This window comes from Doryrhamphus excisus, linkage group LG9, assembly GCF_037039965.1.
Source record: "Doryrhamphus excisus strain RoL-2023G ecotype Guam linkage group LG9, RoL_Dexc_Guam_v1.1, whole genome shotgun sequence".
Classification (NCBI taxonomy): Eukaryota; Metazoa; Chordata; class Actinopteri; order Syngnathiformes; family Syngnathidae; genus Doryrhamphus; species Doryrhamphus excisus.
The window spans coordinates 19967221-19981596 of record NC_136365.1 but is presented as its reverse complement, the minus strand read 5'-3'; the positions used below and the strand labels follow the sequence as shown (position 1 = coordinate 19981596).

At 36.7% G+C, this 14376-nt stretch overlaps 1 protein-coding gene across 7 annotated transcripts in view; it reads left to right on the top strand.

The window, feature by feature from the left end:
* Positions 1-14376, top strand: part of inpp4b (inositol polyphosphate-4-phosphatase type II B) — a 144101-nt gene that overhangs the window by 41213 nt on the left and 88512 nt on the right. Inside the window, exon 1 of one of the 7 annotated variants that reach the window (XM_078793601.1) lies at positions 1198-1285. The exons of 5 other annotated variants lie outside the window; for them this stretch is intronic. The gene's annotated coding sequence lies outside the window, so the exon portion shown is untranslated. Of the gene's footprint in view, positions 1-1197; positions 1286-9565; positions 11336-14376 lie in introns of those variants that run through there. One more of the 7 variants, XM_058082872.2, reaches the window with a different exon arrangement.

The window sequence follows — 14376 nt, the reverse complement described above, 5'->3', positions numbered from 1 at the left end:
AGCCAGGGCAAAATTTTTGCAAAAATTTGGGATGTTAACCGAAAAATGCACTAACCGGGGCGGATGTTAACTGAGGTACCTTTGTACTTGTTGTGTATTAAACACAATTTAATTTAAAATATATAATTCATTATAGACTGCACGGCGGACGAGTGGTTAGCGCGCAGACCTCACAGCTCGGAGACAAAAATTTGGGATGTTAACCAAAAAATGCACTAACCAAGGCGGATGTTAACTGAGGTACCTCTGTACTTGTGTATTAAACACAATTTAATTTAAAATATATAATTCATTATAGGCTGCACGGCATGACGAGTGGTTAGCGTGCAGACCTCACTGCTAGGAGACCAGGGTTCAATTCCACTCTCGGCCATCTCTGTGTGGAGTTTGCATGTTCTCCCTGTGCATGCGTGGGTTTTCTCCGGGTACTCCCGTTTCCTCCCACATTCCAAAAAAAACATGCTAGGTTAATTAGCGTCTCCAAATTGTCCATAGGTATGAATGTGAGTGTGAATGGTTGTTTGTCTGTATGTGCTTTGTGATTGGCTGGCGACCAGCCCAGGGTGTACCCCGCCTCTATCTCGTCCGAAGACAGCTGGGATAGGCTCCAGCACCCATGAATTTAATACAGCCATTGCAGTATTATACTCTCCAGCTCCGTTGTATGGCTGCCCTCAGTCTCCTTTTGGATAACATTTGAGCAAGAATCTAGTTTCATTTAATTGACAATTAAAACAATCCTAAATCATATGCAATCTAATGTCAATCATAAATAGTATAATCCTGTCAACCTTCCATGTCCCACACTGTTTGTATTTGTGTTATGGATGCTAGGCTAATTGTTTATGTTAGCTTTTCATGACCAGATTCAATATTGCTGATTAAATTCTGGCCTGGTAGCGACTTCTCTCGTGCGTGTTCACAACCTCAAGCCCAGTCCTAGACTTCCCTGCTGCCAGTTTATTGTCAAAGTGCACACTTCTAATTGCATAAACAAACACAAAAATATTTATTTTTTTAAACATTTCCAGCTTTGTGTCCAACTTCACTGTGCTCTGTGCTCCTGTAGGTTTTCTTTCTTTACGCGGGGTCGGGGGGCAAGCATTGACAAGCTGAAGAATGTCTTTGCCAGCAAGCTGGAACGTTCTGCGTGTTTTTTTTTTTGTTTTTTCTTTGCTGATACGCTGATATCAGGATATTTAACTTGCGTGCCGCTCAGTGCTGACTTGATCATACGTCGCTAGGAAAGAATCCTTGAAGGAGTTTTTTCCCCTGGTGACTTTCAGTGAGTATTTTTACCTTTTGACTTAAAAAAAAAAAAGGCAGAGTTATACATTACTTGCTTTTATTTCAGCTCAACGTGTCTTACTCTTGAACGCCTCATAGTCAAATGTGATAAGTGAAAAAAAACTTGATAAATGAAATTATATAAATCTACCACAACAAGCATGGATCAAATAGGTTTTAGCCAAGAAATGATATACTAGCTTGATAATCAATACTATACTTTTTACTTGGGGGGGTCCTCGAACCCCCAAAAATTCCTTTACAATCCAGTTTTGTTAATTATTAGTGTTTTGCACGCATGTTGTGTCATCACTTATAGTGAAAATAGACATAAATTGTGCCTACTGAGGCAATAAAGTGTGTGCAAATCTGTTTAGCATGTAAGGACATTTAGAATCAGAATCAGAATCAGATTCAGAATCAGAATCAGGTATGATCAAACACATACTAGGAATTTGTTTTGGTGAAGTAGGTGCAGACACATCTATTAAAAAAAGTATAAAATATACAGAATAAACAGTATAAATTTTTGTATAAAATTTTGTTTGTTATTCCGGAAGTACAGTCTGATTGTTTTTCCTAAAAGTCCAAACTGGGCTGGACGGGATAAAAAAATAAATAAATAAATAAATAATCCACAATATATTGTTAATGTCAGTACTTCATAACAAAATACTGCGACAATACCGATATTTCATATCTTTCTCTTCTCTCTGCATTCTAAAGATATAAAAAGAGCTAAAAAAAAAAATAGGCAGGTCATTAATGCACGTAATGGGACTCACCTAGTCTGATATTAAAACACCTCCAATAAGGTTTTGTGGTTTAATATACGTGATTACTACATGTAGTAACGGGCACATTCATAATTGCAGTATTAAGCATGATACCGTATCCTCATATGGCAACAATATTGATACATTGATACAATGTCGACAGTTGATACCAGATTATCGGCCAGCACACAATATCAATGTTATATTACCGTAAGAAATAATGAAGAGAGTAAAAAAAAGAGGAAAGAAAAGAAAAAAAAAAAAAAATAATAATAAAATAATATAAATAATAATACAAATAATATAATATAAATAATAATACAAATAATATAATATAAATAATAATAATATAATATAAATAATAATAATATAATATAAATAATAATAAAAATAATAAATAATAAAAAAAATAATAAAAAAATAATAAAAAAGTGTGTTTTTATTTTTAAACAACTGCTCACCATAATAAAATAATATAATATAATATAAATAATAATAAAAATAATAAATAATAATAAAATAAAAATAAAAAAAAAAATAAAAAAGTGTGTTTTTATTTTTAAAAGACTGCTCACCATAATAAAATAATATAATATAATATAAATAATAATAAAAATAATAAATAATAATTATTATTTTTTTTTTTAAGTGTTTATTTTTAAACAACTGCTCACCTGACATGATATTCCAAATATGCTTTCATTACTTACAATAATGATCGAATGTCTGTGTTAACATTTACTTATTTCCGCACACTTGCCGCATAATTAAGCCGTAAAATACGCTTAGTATTGACATTACGGCTCCACTGTAGCCGCTTAGGCCGCCATTGTAATATCACTCTCATATTAAACTATTGATTTAGTTCTTAATCACCGCTCTTAATAAAGCAGCGCATTGATTTTTTTTTTTTTTTCCTCACTCCTTTGTTGTTGTTCCTTGTAGTCCACTTCATCATTTATCTTAGGCGCTACACACGTATCCTCGTGGTAATTTACACTTGTCCGATTCCGAAGCCAAGATAAGAGTTATCACTAAATTATTCGAGCGCGGCAGTTAAGTCGCCCGGAAAAAAAAAAAAAAAAAGCTACAGCAATTAAGAGCGAGCTTGTGATTTTTACACTTGATAATGTCTCCAAAGCCGGGAAAGATGAAAGTTGACTTTATTCCCCCTTAAAAAAGGGGAGAAGAAACACAGCCGGAAGGCATTCATTTGTTCCTACTTCCTGTTTTACTTTATTCCTACAGCAATAAAAGCTATTTTACAACAATAGAAAATAATACACTGATGTGTGTGTGATAAAAAAAAACAACAAAAAACGGCATAAGTTAGTTAGCCTGGTTTGGGAACTGCTTTGTCGCGGACCGGAAGGCATTGCAAAAAGTAGTGAAATCTGCCCAACGCATTGCCGGAGCCTCACTTCCTGCCATCGGGGACATCTACAGGAAGGGCATCGATTTTCTACAATAAAAGCTCTGATAAAACATTCCACTGTTCTCAAATATCTTAATTTTTATTTTTCCACACAAAATAAGATGAAAAATAAATAGACAAATCAAGAATAAAGAAAATCAATCAATCAGTAATAAATAAATATAATAATAATAATAATAATAATAAAACGGCAAATAATAAAAACTTAAGAAACCACATATAGTTGGTGGGTAGACAATTTTTTTTTCTGATTAAAATTAACAAAATATTATTAGAGCCCTGTAGACATGACAAAACACGACTATAGTCACATTTATACTTTTTTTATTTACATATTATATATAACATATTGCGCAACTGCAGGGTCTTGAGACACATGCTAACTCGCAAACTAGAGAGCTAGCAACCTAAACGGTAGCCTTCAAGTTATTTCCTTTAAACTTAAATAGCCAAAAACTTACCACTTCCACACGGATAGGGAGGATAACTATTAACAGTTATTTAACCTTTAACATGAACATTAATCAAACGTAATCATTTTTTTCTGGGTACATGATACCATACAGCATCCATATCAAACTTGCGCGGGGGCCTCAAACTAGCGTCCTGCGGGTTTGTTTGTTTGAGACCCCCGCTGTAAACCGACCGCTCTAAAGTATAGCCACGGTTCATTTCTACACTATTGTCCCTTGACAAGACACTGGAATAAAAACGCTTGCTTGAAGTGCGAGGGTTTGTACTCGCTTATAAATACCTCTCTCTCTGGTGCAGATCGGTCGCTACAAGGCGCTATTATTATTTATTTACAACTGCAGGGTCTTGAACACATGCTAACTCGCGAGCTCGCGACCTAAACGGTAGCCTTCAAGTTATTTCCTTTCAACTTAAATAGCCAAAAACTTACCACTTCCACACGGATAGGGAGGATAATTATTAACAGTTATTTAACCTTTAAAATGAACATTAATCAAACGTAATAATTTTTTCTGGGTACATGATACCATACAGCATCCATATCAAATTTGCGCGGGCCGCACTAACATTCAACTTTCATATCAAGGCGGGGGGCCTCAAACTAGTGTCCTGCGGGCCACATTTGGCCCGCGGGCCGCGTGTTTGAGACCCCTGTCTTAAAGGGTATGAAAGGTCCATGAGGCTGTTTGACCTGTGGATGAGCCTTCAAGTTATTTCCTTTAAACTTAAATAGCCAAAAACTTACCACTTCCACACGGATAGGGAGGATAACTATTAACAGTTAAGACGTGGCCTGGTGTTTATATCACGGTCACATGGTCAGGGGCAGGGGCATCTACTAGCATGGAGGCTACTATTATTTTTTTGTTATTATTTTCCCCCTAATTATTTTTCGGTAAGGTGTCTATTTGAGGTGTGGCATTTAATAACGGAAGCGTACTCTGCAATTTGTTTTGTGCATGGTTTCTACAGTATTAGAGGCGAGGAAATACTGTAATATAGTGGGTCAGATATGTGTTTTTCAAGTTTGTCCAACTGAGGTGAAGGACCAGGAAGAAGAACATGATGGTGAAAAATGCACAAAAAGTGGAGACATATTTTGTATCTGCAGACGTTCCTTCTCTCCTTTTCAAGCAAGGGAAATGAGGTCAAGGTAGAAGATGAAGTCCAGGGGAGAAAAAAAAAAACAAAAAAAAGAGGACAAAGTTACTGGCAGAGAGCCAACAATGACAACATCAGCTGACTGCGTTCATCCGTGCTTGTCTGCAGGCAACTGGGAATGCAGATTAGGAATTCCTAAAGGAGAGAATTAAGCCATCATGAGCTCTCCAGGATCCAAAACGTTTGCTGGTGTATTTATATCCAATCCATTCATTCATTATTACAATATGTTCCCCAGCAGGATACCCAACCAATAAGGAATACATTGCATTTTGGTGCAGATCTGGATAAATGTGAAGATCTAGTCAACAGTTGACATTCATTCATTTTCTATGGGTTATCCTCACAAGGGTCGCGGCGGGTGCTGGAGCCTATCCCAGCTGTCTTTTTTTGAGCGAGAGGCGGGGTACACCCTGGACTGGTGGCCAGCCAATCACAGGGCACATATAGACAAACAACCATTCACACTCACATTCATACCTATGGACAATTTGGAGTCGCTAATTAACCTAGCATGTTTTTTTTGGAATGTGGGAAGAAACCGGAGTACCCGGAGAAAACCCACGCATGCACGGGGAGAACATGCAAACTCCACACAGAGATAACCGAGGGTGGAATCGAACTTGGGTCGGCTTGCTGTGTGGCCTGCGTGCTAACCACTTGTGGTATTGCTAACACGATATTTATTCATTCATTCATTTTCTACCACTTATCCTCACGAGGGTCGCTGTTTTCCATCTTCAAATATGATTAGAGCCCTCTTGACATGAAATAACACCCCTATATTCATATTCATTCATTTTTTTCTACCGCTTACGCTCACAAGAGTCATGGGGGGTGCTGGAGCCTATCCCAGCTGTCTTCTTTGGGCGAGAGGCGGGGTACACCCTGGACTGGTGGCCAGCCAATCACAGGGCACATATAGACAAACAACCATTCACACTCACATTCATACCTATGGACAATTTGGAGTCGCTAATTAACCTAGCATGTTTTTGGAATGTGGGAAGAAACCGGAGTACCCGGAGAAAACCCACGCATGAACGGGGAGAACATGCAAACTCCACACAGAGATAACCGAGGGTGGAATCGAACTTGGGTCGGCTTGCTGTGTGGCCTGCGTGCTAACCACTTGTGGTATTGCTAACACGATATTTATTCATTCATTCATTTTCTACCACTTATCCTCACGAGGGTCGCTGTTTTCCATCTTCAAATATGATTAGAGCCCTCTTGACATGAAATAACACCCCTATATTCATATTCATTCATTTTTTTCTACCGCTTACGCTCACAAGAGTCATGGGGGTGCTGGAGCCTATCCCAGCTGTCTTCTTTGGGCGAGAGGCAGGGTACACCCTGGACTGGTGGCCAGCCAATCACAGGGCACATATAGACAAACAACCATTCACACTCACATTCATACCTATGGACAATTTGGAGTCGCTAATTAACCTAGCATGTTTTTTTTGGAATGTGGGAAGAAACCGGAGTACCCGGAGAAAACCCACGCATGAACGGGGAGAACATGCAAACTCCACACAGAGATGGCCGAGGGTGGAATTGAACCCTGGTTTCCTAGCTGTGAGGTCTACGTGCTAACCACTCATGGTATTGCTAACACAATATTTATTAATTCATTCATTTTCTACCGCTTATCCTCACGAGGGTCGCTGTCTACCACCTTCAAACATGATTAGAGCCCTTTAGACATTAAATAACACCCCTATATTTATATTCATTCATTCATGTTTTACCGCTTACGCTCATCATTATTATTATTGTTATTGATCATCATTATTCTTCTTCTGATTATTACTACTACAACTACTAGTAGTAGGCTAGTATTAGCCTGCTTTTGCCCTATTATATGAAATTTGTCAGGATTTTTTAATAAATTAACAAATTAATAAATTAATTAAATTAAATTTTTTGCAAAAATATAAATAAAAAATATAAAATTATTTTTAGTTTTAGAACATTTTAGGGGGGTGAAGTCCCGGGAAGTGCATGGGGAGAACATGCAAACTCCACACAGAGATGGCAACGTAATGGAATTGAACTCGGGTCTCCTAGCTGTGAGGCCTGCGTGCTAACCACTCAGGTTGAAATAAGCTATAAAAATAAATTGCATGAAAATGAGCAGCTAAATATTTGATATTTAAATAATCTGAATTCGGGCGGTCGAGTGGTTAGCGCGCAGACCTCACAGCTAGGAGAACAGGGTTCGATTCCACCCTCGGCCATCTCTGTGTGGAGTTTGCATGTTCTCCGGGTACTCCGGTTTCCTCCCACATTCCAAAAACATGCTAGGTTAATTAGCGACTCCAAATTGTCCATAGGTATGAATGTGAGTGTGAATGGTTGTTTGTCTTTATGTGCCCTGTGATTGGGAATGTGAATGCATGTCCTTTTTTTTTTTTTTTTTTTGCATTTTAAATTTGGTGATGCTCCGTTTCAGGATTGTTTGGCCTTGGTGGAGGTACATTGTACTAGTACTTTAAAATACACCCCAGCTCCTGTGTGTAGGTTCAAAGTGATTCTTCCTGTTTGTACTCCATCCATGCATAAAAAGCTGCTTGGGTAACCTCATTGCCATCCTCAGTAAGACTACATTGACTCTTGCAGGCTTTAGTTTGATCCTGTTGGCACGCAGGTCACCGATGCCCACGCTAATGAAGGCGGCCACGGAAGCTCACCTCACAAACGTTAGCGTATCTTCTAAGTGGATGTGTCTCATTGTGTGTGCGAGTGTACCTGTTCGGGGGGTGATAAGGCCCCGTGCGGAGCGTCCTTTTGTTCACTTGGAATTATTCGCTTTTTCCCCGAGTGAGGAAAAGCGCTCTAATCCAACACGTGAGCGCAGGCGGGTTAAAGCGTCTCACAACAAACCAAGAGTAGATTAGATATGTTTGTTACTGTTTATAACCATTGAATCCAGCAGATGGCGCTTTAGTAGTTCGAAGTTATGGTAGTGATTTTAGTGGGAATGGAAGCCAAGGGAGATACAGTACATTGGGATTTTTTTTTGGGGGGGGGGGGGGGGGGGTGAAGGGGTTGTACGCCGAACACAACTCACAGTTTTTTTCTCCACTTCCTGCCAAGTAAACACCACGGTGAGCTAGAGTTATTTTTAAATCAGGCTTTGGGGCAAAACTGATTCTGCCCTTTGAATTATGCCTAGCAACAAGTTTATCAAACAGTAAGAAAAAGTAGTCTAGTCATTTTTTTTTTTTTTAAAACTTGTGTCGGAATTAGTTTCGTTAAGTACGATTACATCAGGAAACATGACTAGAAAAGAAAAATCGGATAAATTCTATTGAGCTAGCTAAAATATTATAAAACGGTCAAGAAAAAGTACTGCTGCTACCTTACCTTACTTTATCAAATAGCACGAAAAATACTTGAACCAAACCGAACTGGTTGGTGGACAATTTTTCATTTAAAAAAAAACAAACAAACAAACAAAAAAAAAACACTTCAACAAGTACACTAAATCGATTTACTGGCATAATCAATGTAAATTCCCCTCCAAAAAAAAAAGTACTATAGTTATTTTTGTTTTGAAGACTTGTAGTCATTTTTTTTAAAAGACTTGTGTCGGAATTTGTTTCGTTAAGTACGATTACATCAGGAAACATGACTAGAAAATAAAAATCGGATAAATTCTCATGACTAGAAAAGAAAAATCGGATAAATTCTGTTGAGCTAGCTAAAGGGTTATCAAACAGTCAAGAAAAAGTAAAATACTCGAACTGGTTACCGAACTGGTTGGTGGAAAATTTTTCGTTAAAAAAAACCCCACTTCAACACTAAATCGATTTACTGGCATAATCAATAATTCCCCTCCAAAAAAAAAAGAAGTACTGTCGTTATTTTTTTTAAGACTTTTTTTAGTCAGAATTAGTTTCGTTAAATACGATTACATCAGGAAACATGACTAGAAAATAAAAATCGGATAAATTCTGATGACTAGAAAAGAAAAATCGGATAAATTCTGTTGAGCTAGCTAAAGGGTTATCAAACAGTCAAGAAAAAGTAAAATACTCGAACTGGTTACCGAACTGGTTGTCGTTATTTTTTTTAAGACTTTTTTAAGTCAGAATTAGTTTCGTTAAATACGATTACATCAGGAAACATGACTAGAAAAGAAAAATCGGATAAATTCTATTGAGCTAGCTAAAAAGTTATCAAACAGTCAAGAAAAATACTGTAGTAATTTTTTGTGTCGGAATTTGTTTCGTTAAGTACGATTACATTAGGAAACATGACTACAAAAGAAAAATCGGATACATTCTATTTAGCTAGCTAGAAGGTTAACAAACAGTCAAGAACAAGTACACTAAATCGATTTATTGGCATAATCAATGTTAATTCCCCTCCAAAAAAAAGTACTGCAGTTATTTTTTTTTGAAGACTTGTGTCGGAATTTGTTTCGTTAAGTACGATTACATCAGGAAACATGACTAGAAAAGAAAAATCGGATAAATTCTATTGAGCTAGCTAAAAAGTTATCAAACAGTCAAGAAAAATACTGTAGTCATTTTTTTTAAAAGACTTGTGTCGGAATTTGTTTCGTTAAGTACGATTACATCAGGAAACATGACTAGAAAAGAAAAATCGGATAAATTCTGTTGAGCTAGCTAAAAGGTTATCAAACAGTCAAGAAAAAGTACTGCTGCACGAAAAATACTCGAACTGGTTACCGAACTGGTTGGTGGAAAATTTTTCGTAAAAAAAAAACAAACAAAACAAACAAAAAAAAACCACTTCAACACTAAATCGATTTACTGGCATAATCAATGTTAATTCCCCTCCAAAAAAAAAGAAGTACTGTAGTTATTTTTTTTTTGAAGACTTGTGTCGGAATTTGTTTCGTTAAGTACGATTACATCAGGAAACATGACTAGAAAAGAAAAATCGGATAAATTCTATTGAGCTAGCTAAAAAGTTATCAAACAGTCAAGAAAAATACTGTAGTCATTTTTTTTTAAAAGACTTGTGTCGGAATTTGTTTCGTTAAGTACGATTACATCAGGAAACATGACTAGAAAAGAAAAATCGGATAAATTCTGTTGAGCTAGCTAAAAGGTTATCAAACAGTCAAGAAAAAGTACTGCTGCACGAAAAATACTCGAACTGGTTACCGAACTGGTTGGTGGAAAATTTTTCGTAAAAAAAAACAAACAAAACAAACAAAAAAAAACACTTCAACACTAAATCGATTTACTGGCATAATCAATGTTAATTCCCCTCCAAAAAAAAAAGAAGTACTGTAGTTATTTTTTTTTTTGAAGACTTGTGTCGGAATTTGTTTCGTTAAGTACGATTAAATCAGGAAACATGACTAGAAAAGAAAAATCGTATAAGTTCTGTTGAGCTAGCTAAAAGGTTATCAAACAGTAAAGAAAAAGTACTGATGTTACCTTACTTTATCAAATAGCACGAAAAATACTCAAACTGGTTACCGAACTGATTGGTGGACAATTTCTCGTTTAAAAAAAAAAACAACAAAAACAAAAAAAAAAAACTTCAACAATTAAACTAAATCGATTTAATGGCATAATTCAGTGTTAATTCCCCTCCGCAACACTAGGTGGCGACACATCTCTTTCTTCGTGTTTATTGGTTCATGTACAGGATGACGGGATTAAAAAAAAAAACAATAAAGTCGGCGAGGTTGAACTGGCAACTAAATACATACAAAACAATTTAGTCACCGAGCTAACGAGGTAACCAGCTACTTATAAATAAATAGCTAACAAGGTATCCCCGCCTTTCTCTTGCACAGTTGTTGCAAACTGGGGTGGGGTAGGGGGGGGGCATGTGAGTCACAAGCAGCAGCTTCCTGTATGCCCTTCTCTCTCTCTTGCTCTCTCTCTCTCTCTCTCTCCGTCCTTCCTGTCTTCTTCTGTGATGCCCCCCCCCCCTTTCCTCCCCTCTCTCTGGTCTCTCAGTCTAAAAACTGAGCTCCCAGTCACAGCAGAGACGTCTGCCGGAGCGTCTGTTTGCCTGTTGCTCGACACGGGAGTCATGTGGACTTAATTGAAAGCCGACCAAAGGACGTACTCGGAGGAGGAGGAACAATGTTGTTGTTGTTATTTAGAGGAGGAAGAAGGGAAGCCGTGTGTCTTTTCTTTTGACCTTACCGTCATACTGAGATCTTCTGGCTGCTGCAGCTGGGGGTGTCCGCGACATCGTTGTAAGTCCACTTACGTACTGTATATGTTGTGTCGTGTCTTTAGCCGCTATTGCCGTGGATCACATTTTTTTCCATCGACTGTGATCAATGTCAACAATATCAATTAAGTTATTTTTTTTTTAAATGCATGTTTTCAAATAATTTATAATTTCAGACAATGTTAAGAATACTTTTACATGTATTACAAGAAGTAACATACAACATGTAACATATTGATCCTGTTATTTACATGTATGTATTTTAATAGTTAATTCAATGCTATGTAAGAAATATTCTTCTTGAGACAGCAAATTAGTTGAGACGACTGATCAACGCAGTAGTATAGTGGTGCCTTGGTTAACATCATTAATCCGTCCCAGAAAGACCGACTTAAACCAAAACGGACTCTAACCAAAGCAACTGTTCCCATAAAAAATAATGTGAATCCAATTAATTTGTTCCAGACGCCCAAAAATGTTAACACAAAGCATATTTTACAGACAATAATTATAGTTTCATGTGCAGAAAATTGTTTAAAAAATCATTACACATGACAAATGAATGGACAAGTGAACATTTAACATATTTGCCTAGTTTTGTTAGAAAAAGAAAAACCCGTAAAATCATCAATTAACAAAATAACACAAAATAAACTCATTTTTGTGTTATTTTTTCAAAATTGTAAAACTCATTACAGAGCCACTTAGTCACATTTACATACGTCTGAAATGACAACGAACATAAAAAGCCGTAAAATTCGGTGGTCTTGTACCCTGTCTCTTTTACATGGCCTGCGTATTTTGTTGATACAAACGCTATTGCCCTAAAATGGCCCCCACAGCCCACAATCCATATTACACAATGAAGTACAAAGTATCACAAGATTATATCAAAGATCCGAGATAGCGGCGTAAACAAACCGGACGCTAATTTGGACGCTAAACAAGCAGGCAAATGCAAGCCAGGACAAAATTTTCTCAAAAATTTTGGGATGTTAACCAAAAAATGCACTAACCGGGGCGGATGTTAACTGAAGTACCTCTGTACTTGTTGTGTATTAAACACAATTTAATTTTAAATATATATTTATATGTATATATATATAATATATAAAAATTATGGGCTGCACGTTGGTCGAGTGGTTAGCGCGCAGACCTCAGAGTACAGTTACACCTGTAAGATTGGATAAGCAGCCGCTAGGCCCCGCCCCCGCCCCTGCAAAGGCGCTTTGTTTTTGGTGGCCATGTTGTTTCCGCTTAGCTCGTTCAATTTTTATGATAAGGTTGTTCGGGTGTCATCATATTTCTCATACAGCTACACGGTGGTCGAGTGGTTACTGCAAGCCAGGGCAAAATTTTAGCAAAAATTTGGGATGTTAACCGAAAAATGCACTAACCGGGGCGGATCTGTACTTGTTATGTATTTAACACAATGTAATTTAAAATATATAATTAATTATATTATTTATACATTTGTAATTAAATTTGTATTTTATTTTATTTTTATTATTATTGGAGTCGCTAATTAACCTAGCATGTTTTTATCATGATTGACCACAAATTAGTTGTGATTCAGTCCCTCTGTTGGCCAAATGAATTTTATTTATTTATTTTCATATTATTTCACTTTATTTATTCATTTAATATACTCATAATATACTCAATATATTCACAAATTTAAATATTTGTCTATTGATAATGTTTTTATTTGCTACAATTTATTAATACTAATACAATTTAATAATTTCATTTTATATATATTATATATATTACATATATATTATATTTTATATATTATATATATGATTTTGGATTTTGAAAACACGAAAGAAAGCAGTAACGAGTTATTTGTTGTGATTGAATCAGCAGTGCCTCTGCTGATTACCGCCAAATAGTAATTTTTTTTATGTTTCATTAAAATTTAAATATTGAGTCATTTTTATAAAAAATGTTTTTTATGTGTTACAATTTACAAAAAATCGAGTAGAATTAATCTTATTTTTTATATTTTTAAGGACACTTTGTTTTAAATCAACTGCTTCCAGGTATATTACTGATCAATTTGACGCAATTGTCATCATTCTGAACAAATAAAGATGGCGCCATTCGGTTATTGTGATTAGAAGCTGTACTGTCAAGATCTAGATTGGATCCAGACTGCGCATGTAAACATGTCCACAGGCTCTGCCTAACCTCATTTGGTCCGTAATTTGTAATTTGTGGTTCTAAGGTAGGATCCCTACTAAGGTTGTTGATTCCAAATTCCTTTTGGATTTGAACCGGGGGAAAAAAAATGTCCATGGTAGATGCAGGACTTTGAGCTCTTTTATAGATGTTTTGTTTTACACGACTTTCCTTAATTATTAATTCCCGCGTGTGTGCAAACATTTGCTCGTCGGCGCAAGTGGCGTTTCAGCACATGGTTAATGACTTAATGAGGACAAGCGGCGGTGACAGGAAGGAGCGCTTGATTCCTGCAGACACTTCCTGCTTTCAATGTGCTCGTAATTCATAAATAACAATCACATGCTGCCTCCGAGACGTGCTGTGATGTTATTTAAAGGCACGGCGTCAACGTTTGTCCTCACCGCGGGAGACGCGATGGACCGATGTGTTCCGCCTGTGGGAATGGAGCATCAACCTCTGCCGTGTCACATCCGCATAGTTAAGTTAAGTTAAAATTAGATATGCTAGTTATTTACTTATTTGGTGAACTAGTTGACTGAATGGAATGCACAGTTTGCTAAATTGTCAGTTACTTTTCCACTTAGCCAAAAAAAATACTTCCTTCTTGTGGTTGCCTAGTTGGCTACTTTCAGGTTTGCTAGCTCATCAAATTAGTTCGCTAGTTAGCCAGTTATCTCGCTTGCTATTCGGCTAAATTGGCATTTGAGTAGGTAGCTACTTGGCTAGCTAATGGTTAGTTTATTAGTAATTGGCTTAAATAGCAGCTTAGCAATTAGTTGCCATATTGGTAGTTAGCCAGTTGGCTAAATGGTCTCATGGTAATTGTGGCTAATAGCTAAATTGACTAAGCGGATGCTCATGTAGTTTGCTGACCAG